Source organism: Pteropus alecto, unplaced genomic scaffold (genome assembly GCF_000325575.1).
Source record: "Pteropus alecto unplaced genomic scaffold, ASM32557v1 scaffold501, whole genome shotgun sequence".
Lineage (NCBI taxonomy): Eukaryota > Metazoa > Chordata > Mammalia > Chiroptera > Pteropodidae > Pteropus > Pteropus alecto.
This window is the reverse complement of record NW_006431382.1, coordinates 149,099-159,456: the sequence shown is the minus strand read 5'-3', so window position 1 is coordinate 159,456 and position 10,358 is coordinate 149,099.

Genomic DNA, 10,358 nt, shown 5'->3' with positions numbered 1-10,358 from the left:
TACCATTTTGATTATTGTCACTTTGTAGTATAATTCGAAGTCAGGCAGAGTAATGCTTCCAGCCTCATTCTTTGTTCTCAGGATCAATTTAGCGATTCTAAGTCTTTTGTGCTTCCATATAAGTCTGATAATTTTTTGTTCTATTTCTCTAAAAAATGCCGATGGGATTTTGAAGGGGATTAAATCTATATAATGCTTTAGGTAATAAGTTATTTTAACTATATTGATTCTTCCAATCCAAGAACACAGAATACCTTTCCAATTTTATATATCTTCTTCAATTTCTTTTAATAGAGTCTTATTATTTTCATTATATCCTTCACATTTAGGTCCTTCACATTTTTTATTAAATTTATTCTAGATATTTTATTCTTTTTGTTGCAATTGCAAAAGCAATTATTTTTTTCCACTTATTTTCTGACAATCAATATTACACTATAGGAATGCTATGGATTTTTGAACACTGATTTTGTATCCAGAAACTTTACTGTATTTGTTTATTGTTTCTAATAGTGTTCTTGTGGAGTCTTTAGGGTTTTCTATATAGAGAATTACGCCATCCACAAATAGTGATGCTTTCATTTTTTTATTTCCTATTTGAGAGCCTTTTATATCTTTCTCTTGCCTGATTGCACTCACTAAGACCTCCAACGTCATAGATTCTTCCAATCCAAGAACACAGAATACCTTTCCAATTTTATATATCTTCTTCAATTTCTTTTAATAGAGTCTTATTATTTTCATTATATAGGTCCTTCACATTTTTTATTAAATTTATTCTAGATATTTTATTCTTTTTGTTGCAATTGCAAAAGCAATTATTTTTTTCCACTTATTTTCTGACAATCAATATTACACTATAGGAATGCTATGGATTTTTGAACACTGATTTTGTATATCCAGAAACTTTACTGTATTTGCTTATTGTTTCTAGAAGTGTTCTTGTGGAGTCTTTAGGGTTTTCAAGATAGAGAATCATGTCATCCACAAATAGTGACAGTTTTACTTCTTCGTTTCCTATTTAGATGCCTTTTAAATCTTTCTCTTGCCTGATTGCACTCACTAAGACCTCCAACGTCATATTCAATAACAGTGGCAATAGTGTACATCCATGCCTTGTTCCTGATCTTAGAGGGAAGGTTTTTAGTTTTTCACTGTTAAGTATAATGTTGTCTGAGGGTTTGTCATATATGGCCTTTATTATGTTAAGGTATTTTCCTTCTATACCAATTTTGTTAAGTGTTTTGATCATAAATGAATGCTGTATCTTTTCGAAGGCTTTCTCTGCATCTATTGATATGATCATATGATTTTTATTTTTTAATTTGTTTCTGTGGTGTATCGCATTAATAGATTTGCATATGTCAAACCATCTCTGTGACCCTGGGATGAAGCCCACGTGATTGTGGTGTATAATTTTTTAATACATTGCTGTATTCAGTTCACTAGTATCTAAGTTAGGATTTTTGCATCTGTGTTCATGAGAGATATTTGTCTTTAGTTTTCTTTATTTGTGTTATCTTTACTAGTTTTAGTATCAGCGTAATATTGGCCACATAAAATGATTTAGGAAGTATTGCCTCCTCTTCAATTTTTTGATGAGTTCGAGGAGAATAAGCACTAAATCTTCTTTGAATGTTAGGTAGAATTGAGTGGTGAAGCCATCTGGTCCTGGATATTTACCTTTCAGTAGGTTTTTGATGATTGTTTCAATTTCCACACTACTGTTCTGTCTGTTTAGATTTCCCAGTTCTTCTTGATTCAGTTTAGGAATACTGTATTTTTCTAAGTACTGGTCCATTCCTTCTAGATTATTAAATTTGGTCTTATATACTTTTTGATAGTATTCTTGTACGAACCTCTGTATTTCTGTGATATCAGTCATAATTTCCACTCCTTCTACCTGATTTTAGTTGTGTCCTTTCTCTTTTCTCTTTAGTAAGTCTAGCCAGGGATTTGTCAATTTTATTAACCTTCTCAAAGAACTAGCTATTTGTTGCATGTATTTTTCCTATTAGTTTTTTGTTTGGTTTGGTTTTCAATTCATTGAGTCCTGCTACAATTTTGATTCTTTGTTTCTTCTGTTGAATTTAGGCTTTCTTTGTTCCTCCTTTTCTAGTTTTATAAGATGAAGCATTAGGTTATTTGGCCTTGTTCTTGTTTTTGGAGATAGGACTGTAATGATATGAACTTTCCTCTTATGAACACTTTTGCAGTGTCCCAAAAGTTTTGATATGTTGTACTATCATTATCATTCATTTCTATGTATCTCTTGATCTCTCTTTTGTATTTCTTTTCTGACCCAGGTTTTCTTCAGTAGCATGTTGTTTAATCTCCATGTATTTGTGGTTCTTCCTGATTTCTTTTTGCCGTTGATTTGTAGTTTCAAAGCATTATGATCAGAGAATATGGTTGGTATGATTTCAACCCTCTTATATTTGTTGAGAATATTTCCATGTTCCAGTATGTTGTCAATTCTTGAGAATGTTCCATGTGCACTGGAAAATATATAAGCAGCTGTTTTGGTATGAAAGGCTCCGTATATGTCAATTATGTCCAGTTGTTCTATTGAGTCATTTAATGTTATTTCCTTACTGATTTCCTATTTGGATGATCTGTCCCTTTCCGACAGTGCGGTATTTAGGTCCTTACTATGATAATGTTTTGGTCTGTTTCTCTCTTTAGTTCTGTTAGTAATTGCTTTACATGTTTTGAGGCTCCCTGATTGGGAGCATAGATTTTAATAGGTGTTAATTCTTTTTGGTGTATGATTACCTTTATCATTATGAAGTGTGCCTCAGTATCTTTACCTTTTGTATTTTGAAGTCTATTTCATCTGATATTAGTACCACTACTCTCACTTTTCTCTGAATGCCCTTTGCTTGAAATATAATTTTCCACCCTTTCACTTTGAGTCTATATTTGTCTTTGAAGCTGAGATGTGTGTCCTGGAGGCAGCATATGATTGAGTTTTGTTTTTTTTTTATCCAATCTGCAACTCTGCCTTTTTATTGATGAGTTCAGTCCATTTATATTTAGAGATTGGCTTTTGTGGGTTTTCCCTCTGATCCTTCTGGTTTTTATGTTATATACTTCGGTTCTGAATCTTTGGTGTGCGGTTACCATTACGAGTATGTAAAGGATAGTTATATATATACAGTCATCCCTTTTCTTCTGTGCGTGCCTTATCTCCATTCCCCTATGCGAATCTGGATCTTTGAATCCTCCCGTTTTCAGTCATTGTTGTCTCAATTTATCCCTATGTATGCTGAACATTCATTACTATCCTGCTATAGCAAATCTGTTCTTACTGTTTAAGCTTATAATGCCCTGTTCTTAGTAAAGATTGCACTCCTCTGCTTCTATTTCCCTGCTAGTCACCTTACTCCTAATTATGTATTTTTTTGTAGTTTTGTTTTAGGTGAGCTCACTCCATTAATATTTCCTGTAATGTAGGCCTCATAGGGGAGAATTCCCTCAATTTTTGTATGTCTAGAAAGGTCTTTATGTCTCCTTCATATCTAAAGGAGAGCTTTGCTGGATACATTATTCTTGGTTGGTAGTTCCTTTCATTTAATAGTTTGAATACATGATTCCACTGCTTTCTGGCTTGTAAATTTTGTGCTGAGAAGTCCTATGATAACCTAATGGGTTTTCCTTATAGGTTACCATCTTCTTTTCCCTGGTTACCCTGAGAATTCTATCTTTTCATTGATTTTTGATCATTTTAATACAATGTGTCTTGATGAAGGCCTTTTCAGATTAAGATAATTGGTTGTTCTGTTGACTTCTTGAATTCCCAGCTCCAACTCATTCCTTAGATTTGGAAATTCTCATCCACTATTTTTCTGAAAATGCTTTCTAATCCCTACTCCTTTTCCTTTTCGACTCTATTTGCCAAGATTTCTATTTCATTTTTCAACTCTTGCAGTGTGATTTTTATCTCCAAAAGATCTATTCTGTTCTTTTTGAGAGTTTCAATCTCCTTTCCTAAAAATTCGTTCTCCTCATCTAGTTGTTTTTTTTAATTCCTGACATTGTTGATATGACTCATTTCAGATCTCATTGAGTTTTTTCAGAGTACCATCCTGAATTCTCTGTCATTTATGTCGCAAATATTTATGTCTGTAAGCTTATTTTCTGGAAATTTTTCTCTTTTTTTATGAGCTGCTTTGTCACCTTGGTTGTTTATGGTGCTTAATGGACTATTTCTCCACCTGGGTATTAATGGAAGTGTATTCTGCTTTTTTTTTCCAGACAGATTTATTGTATAAAGGTCTCTCTTTACCCTGTTACTAAGCTGGCTTTTTTCTTTTTGTTTCCAGTAGGTGGCATTCAAGCCTCTTGGATCCCTGCTTTATATAAAGTCTTAAAAAATGCCTTTTTTCCTTATAAATATTCAATCACACTCACTACCCTGTCTCAGTCCCTGTCTGTGTTAGTGACAGTTTTGGTAGTGTTTGCTCAGATTCCTCTGGAACTCTGCAATGTGCAGTCTTGAAGGATATGTGAGGAGGGGCCCTCTGGGTTTGAGACAGTTTGTGCCTCAGCATCACATTTTGCAACCACAGCTGGTAATAATCAACTGTTTCTTCTGTGCCATCCCTACTTCTCTGCCATCTGCACCTCTCTGCTTTCTTCCCTGATACCTGGGCACTACCGCTGTGTGAAGCTCACTGCTCTGTAAGCCAGGGCTGTTCAGTGAACTCGCCTCACCTTCTCCTCTCCCCCTCCTCCTGCATGGAGCTCCAGGTATGAGATGCAGCTTCTTTGTTTCTCCCAGTCTACAGCCTGACTCTCAGGGTTCTGACCTGTGGTAGCTCTTACTCACAGAGCTCACGCTCATACATGCTTGTATGCAGTTTTGGTGGTTTTTTATTGAGGTTTAGATGTTCAGCTTTTTGTTGTTTCAAGGTGAGAGCTCTAGGGACATCTCTCACTCCACCATGTTTCTCACCAACAATATTCAGATTGTTCTTTTATTGTTAGTGCGTTTTGTTCCTTTTGTGTTTAAACTGGTGTTCACCTCCTTTGGTGTTCTCACCTTTGATGCATTTCAAGTGTTAGACAGCCAGCCATAGTTGCCATATTAGACACACAGACGAGATGCAAGAGTAGGCTTTAAATCTCTTCCAGGGAATGGGGTAGGAATGTGATTCCTTTAAAGATATTAGATTTGTGACACTTTTCCTTGCCTTTTCCTTCTCCCAGGTAATTCAGTCCTGCTCTTCTCCCTCACCCCAGGCCCAGCATCCTCAGATGGAATAACGGCTCCAAAGGGCTCACTGGGAGGTTTTGTTTGGAGACCAGCCATGGAGGGTGGAGGCATGTGGGAGGGTGGCTATCATGGATGAGGTCTCTACAATTACTTTGAAATGAGCCAAAATTAAGATAGATTAATTGATGGATAGAGAGACAGATAGGTGGATAAAGCAAATGAAGAAAAATGTTAAAAGTAGAATTTATGTGGTAAGTATATTATTTTCAAACTCTTTTAACTTTTCTGCAATTAAAAATTTTTTCCAAATAAAATTTTTGGGGAAAAAAAAAACCAATATCTGAATTTGAAATCTGGCTCTGGCACTTATAATCAGTGACTGGGAAAATCACATAAACACTCTGACTTTTAGTTTCTCTTTATGTCAAATGGGTATGCTGATAGTAGGTACCTCAGTGGGTATTCTCCCCCCTTAGCCTTTCTTCAACTGATATTCAGGGCCAAAATATCATTATTGTGACTCAGATTATGAATTTATTTTTTTGTTTAAATAAAATTTTTTGTTACATATGCAATTGAATAAAAGTAGAGTTAGGCTACTTACTGATCAGCAACCTTTAGAGGATGATGTTTCCCTGGCAAACTATTTAATTCATTAATATCCACATCTATCCTTTGGCACATCGGTAATATTTTTGCAAAGACACTTATCCATTAAAATTTTTTAAGTGAACTATATGCATTTACTTTAAGGACTTATTTTTCAGAATTTTCTAGTGAAATGGTGACTCACTGAGTTGTCGTCAAACCATGGTTTGAAATTCTGAAGCTAGGCCCTTCATATTTCATCATTCATTCCTCAAAGATTTACTGAGTACTTACTATGTGCCAAGTTACAGAGTTGAGTAAGACACACTTCTGTTCTTAAGAGCAAACAGTTTGTTGAGAGAAGTAAATAGACAAGGTGACAATGACAATATAAGGTGATAAGAGTGTTGAGAATGGAAAGTACAATTGGCATAAGGAATCCAGCAGGCCATTAAACAGTATTTGGTGCCTGAAGAGTTGCTGCGCTGCTCCTCATATATAAAAGTGACACTTGGAGCCATGTCTCTGCAAATTTTAACTGAGCCAACCACATACTATCTCTTGGTGATCCCAATGACCAATGGCACAAAACTATGAGATGACTGGCCAAAGTTCAGGGGTCAGTCGATGGCTTGGAAAAAAAAGCAGAGTTAATTGGCCTACATAGGCTTCAAATTGGCAAGCATGGCCTCTTTAGCAGTGTACTTGCTCCTTCCTTCTGCGTGCTCTGCCTACCAACTCAGCTTCCCAAGTATCTGGTCAGCTTTTTGCTCTCTGAGTCTTATAAGCATGCCTGAGAGTATTCCTCACCCTTGATTTTCAGAAGAGTTAATAAAGGCACAAAGATCAGATTGAAATGAAATTGCTGACAATGTCATGAGTAGTTTTCTACCTTTTTTGATGAGTTTTACACCTCACACCATAGAGTGCATAATAGACTGCTTCTTCTAAGAACATTTGACCTTCTAAGTTGTGGAGGGTTGTTCATTGTAAATTGTAAGGTTAGCTCTGAAAATGAGTGTTTTAAATACAGATGGGGGGGGAAATCTCCCAATCATCCCTTTCTCTGTTTTACCTCTCCCTTCCTCCAGTTCAAACCACTCAGTTCCTCCAAAATTTCAGCTTTTCTTCCCTGCACTACCCAGTCCTTAACAAGCTGTTGATGTTTCAGGAAATGTTTTTTCCTATTAAAGACATATCATGGCAGCTGGAGTCCTCTGACATCCAGTTGGCCAGGCCTTGGGGTATTAGTGTGATGAGAAACTTAATTAGAAAGTGTCTATTCTCTAGTGGAGCAAATGTCATCTCCACCAGGAAGCTGCAAAAGGATGGCAATATTCTGCACTAAAGTGTCTGTGAGGCTGAGTTCCAAGGGAAAAAAATCTATAAATACAAATATGCTACAATATGAGAGTGTCTGATTCAAGAGTAAATATATGAATGTGTTTCTCTTTTCAATGTTCAAAAACATTTACATGCTCCGGACATTAAATGGAGTGATTATAAGTAATGTGTCTTAATATACTTCTTACCTTAACAATATTAATTCATAGATTTTCCTAAGATAGACCCTTGCAATAAATTAATGTCATTGAATAACTAAACTAGATAAAATTTACTGTCCTTTGTACTTGAAGAAAATGGCTACCCACCACCAGCAGGATAAGAATGCTAAATTTGGTTGTTAATTGAAATTGATTTGTCTAATCCATGCATACACTCATTAAGGTTATCAACATCTTTCCGAGCAGATGTTGCCAGGCCAATTTAAAAAAAAATTGTGTGTATAGATAGATATATATAGACATATATATGGATAACTAATATTAAATTGCCAGAATTTTATTTTGCCATGTAAGTACACAAACATACCAACTACCAACTAATACTATTATTATTTTATTTTTTAAAAGGCAGTTTTAAAAACAAGGAAACAGCAAGGATAGAATATTAAAATAAAACAACCATTTTGGTCAACTACATTAAATTATATGACTTAGTCTCTGTACAAAAAAAAAGATAAATAAGCATTAAAAATAGACAAATCAAAAAATAAAAACAAAAAAATAACTAAATTTAGTCTTTTTAATCTTTATTTTTGTTTTTATTTTATCCCAGCAGGAGTAAATTTCATCACAGACTGGCAACGGATTTATTAGCTGGAATATGGGAACCACTGATTGAGAGTGTGACCTGATTCCCAGCTATAAGAAATGGGCTAGGCACTAGAACTCTGAATCAGGTCCCTTCTCAAAACCTCTTTCCAAATATAAACCTTCCCTACTGACTAGACCATATCCTCTTTATACAGAATTTTGACAAGGATTCTAAACATTTATAAAAGATCTAGGTATAGTTTGGATTCTTTAGTCCACTGACTACTCAGTAAGGGCTTGTCTAAAAGAGCAACAGAATTTTTAATGGAATGTGGTTGATCAGAAAAAAAATTGTTAATGTCTTTTATCTTGGACAGAGAGTAAATAATAGTAAGTCCCCCCGGAATTATACTCTGCCCAAATTTCTACTGAAATAATCTGACTTTAATACAGATGACCACTTATTATAGTGCATTAGGTGGTTTAACTTTCTTTATGGTTTTGCTATTTTCTCTCCATTAGTTAACTCTTTTTTACTTTATGTTCTACCATTTACCAATTTAAATTATTTTATCATTTTGACTATCATGCTGAATTCCTTTTGTCCCTTGACCTTGTGATCGGGATATTAGAGATTGTCTGCTGTCCTATTTATGACCTTGTGGTTTTCATTCTGGCACATCCCCTTCCTAGCTACCATGCAGGCTTTTGGTACTTGTGCATATTTATTTCTGGCTTCTTTCTTATGTTCTTAAAATTCTGACATTCTCTGGGAGGGGGGAAAATGTCATAGATTATAGAGGCTCTGTTCATACCTCTGGTGACCAAATCGAAGTTGTAACAGAAACAAGGAGCAAACAGCAAGGAAAATCACATGGGATCTGGATGAATAAGCCATGCAAGTAGGGAGAGAACTAAGAAATCACCCTGCAAAGGTAGAAGGTAGGACGGAGCGAAGACGTGAGACTGCCTGTCCCAATGGGCTGAGTGGGATAGATGCTGTAGCAGTAGCAGCAGCAATTGCAGATGCCTCTTAAAGGGGCCGTGTCCACGAGCAGAATTTCTCAGTGACGGACCTGCTCACTCTGAGCACCAGCGCCAGTTCGGCTCCACAGAGGGGACCAGGGACTTACAGGAGCACACTGAGTTGTTGGAGGACCGAGGCAGGATTCACTCTGTACAGAAGTGCCAGTGGTATCCATTGTTTCTCTGTTGAGCCCTCCTCCCTCCCAGTGCATGGATTCAGTGCTGCCATAACAGAGAGGTAATCAAACTGGATAACAGAGGTCACTCCGCCCAGAGGATTCCCTGAAACTCTGCCTCCCCAAACTCGCGGCCCCACTCAAGCCACATCCAGCTGTATCCTCGGAAAGTCAGGTATCACATCCAGCTGTATCCTCGGAAAGTCAGCACCTAGACTCACATTGGAGGCAGCTGGCCTTGGTTTCTGGTGTGGCTTTTTGAGGCAACTACAAGCTCAGCATCTGTGGATTTCTTGCTGTATCTTAACAAGTGGCCCCAGAGGGTCACAGGCTTGGGCTAAATTTGGCCTGCAGCTGAACTCCTCTCAGGACTGTGCCACTGGACAGATGCCTACTTAACGAATCCACACTAACAAGACCAGAAGACTTAGGAGCTTTGCTTAGTACATAGAAGCAGATATGAAAAGACAGCCAAAATGGGAAGACAAAGAAGCAGAAACCATATGAGAGAACAGAACAGAGATCCAGAAGTAAAGGAGTCAAACAATCTAACCAATGTAGAGTTCAAAACACTGGTTATAAAGAAGCTCAATGAACGTAGGGGAAGTGTAGATGAATTCAGTGAGAACTTCAACAAAGAGATCAAAAAAATAAATAAATAAAACCAAAAATGGTACTTATGAAAGGGAACCAGTCAGAAATGAAGAACACATTATTTGAGATAAGAAGTATATTAAATGGAATAAACAAAGTGAATAAAGAAGAAGATCAAATGACCTATATAGAGGATAGGAAAGCCAAAGACACTCAATCAGAATGGCAAAGAAAAAGAAGCCAAGACTATAATAATAATTTAAGGAACCTATGGGACACTATTAAAAGTAAATATATCCGTGTCATTGGGGTACCTACAGAGGAAGAACAAGAAGTTGAATATATATTTGAAGATATAATGATGGAAAACTTCCCTAACCTGGTGAAGGAAATAGACATAAAATCCCAAGAAGCTCAGAGATTTCTAAAAACCAGGAATCCAAAGAGGCCCACACCAAGATACATCATAATTAAAATGCTGTAGTTTAGAGACAAAGAATCTTAAAGCCTGCAAGAGAAAAGCAGTTACCTACAAAGGAGCTCCTAGAAGACTGTCAGCTGATTTCTCAACAGAAGCTTTGCAGTACAGAAGGGATTGGCAGGAAATATTCAAAGTGATGAAAGGCAAGGACCTACCACCAAGATTACCCTACCTAGCAA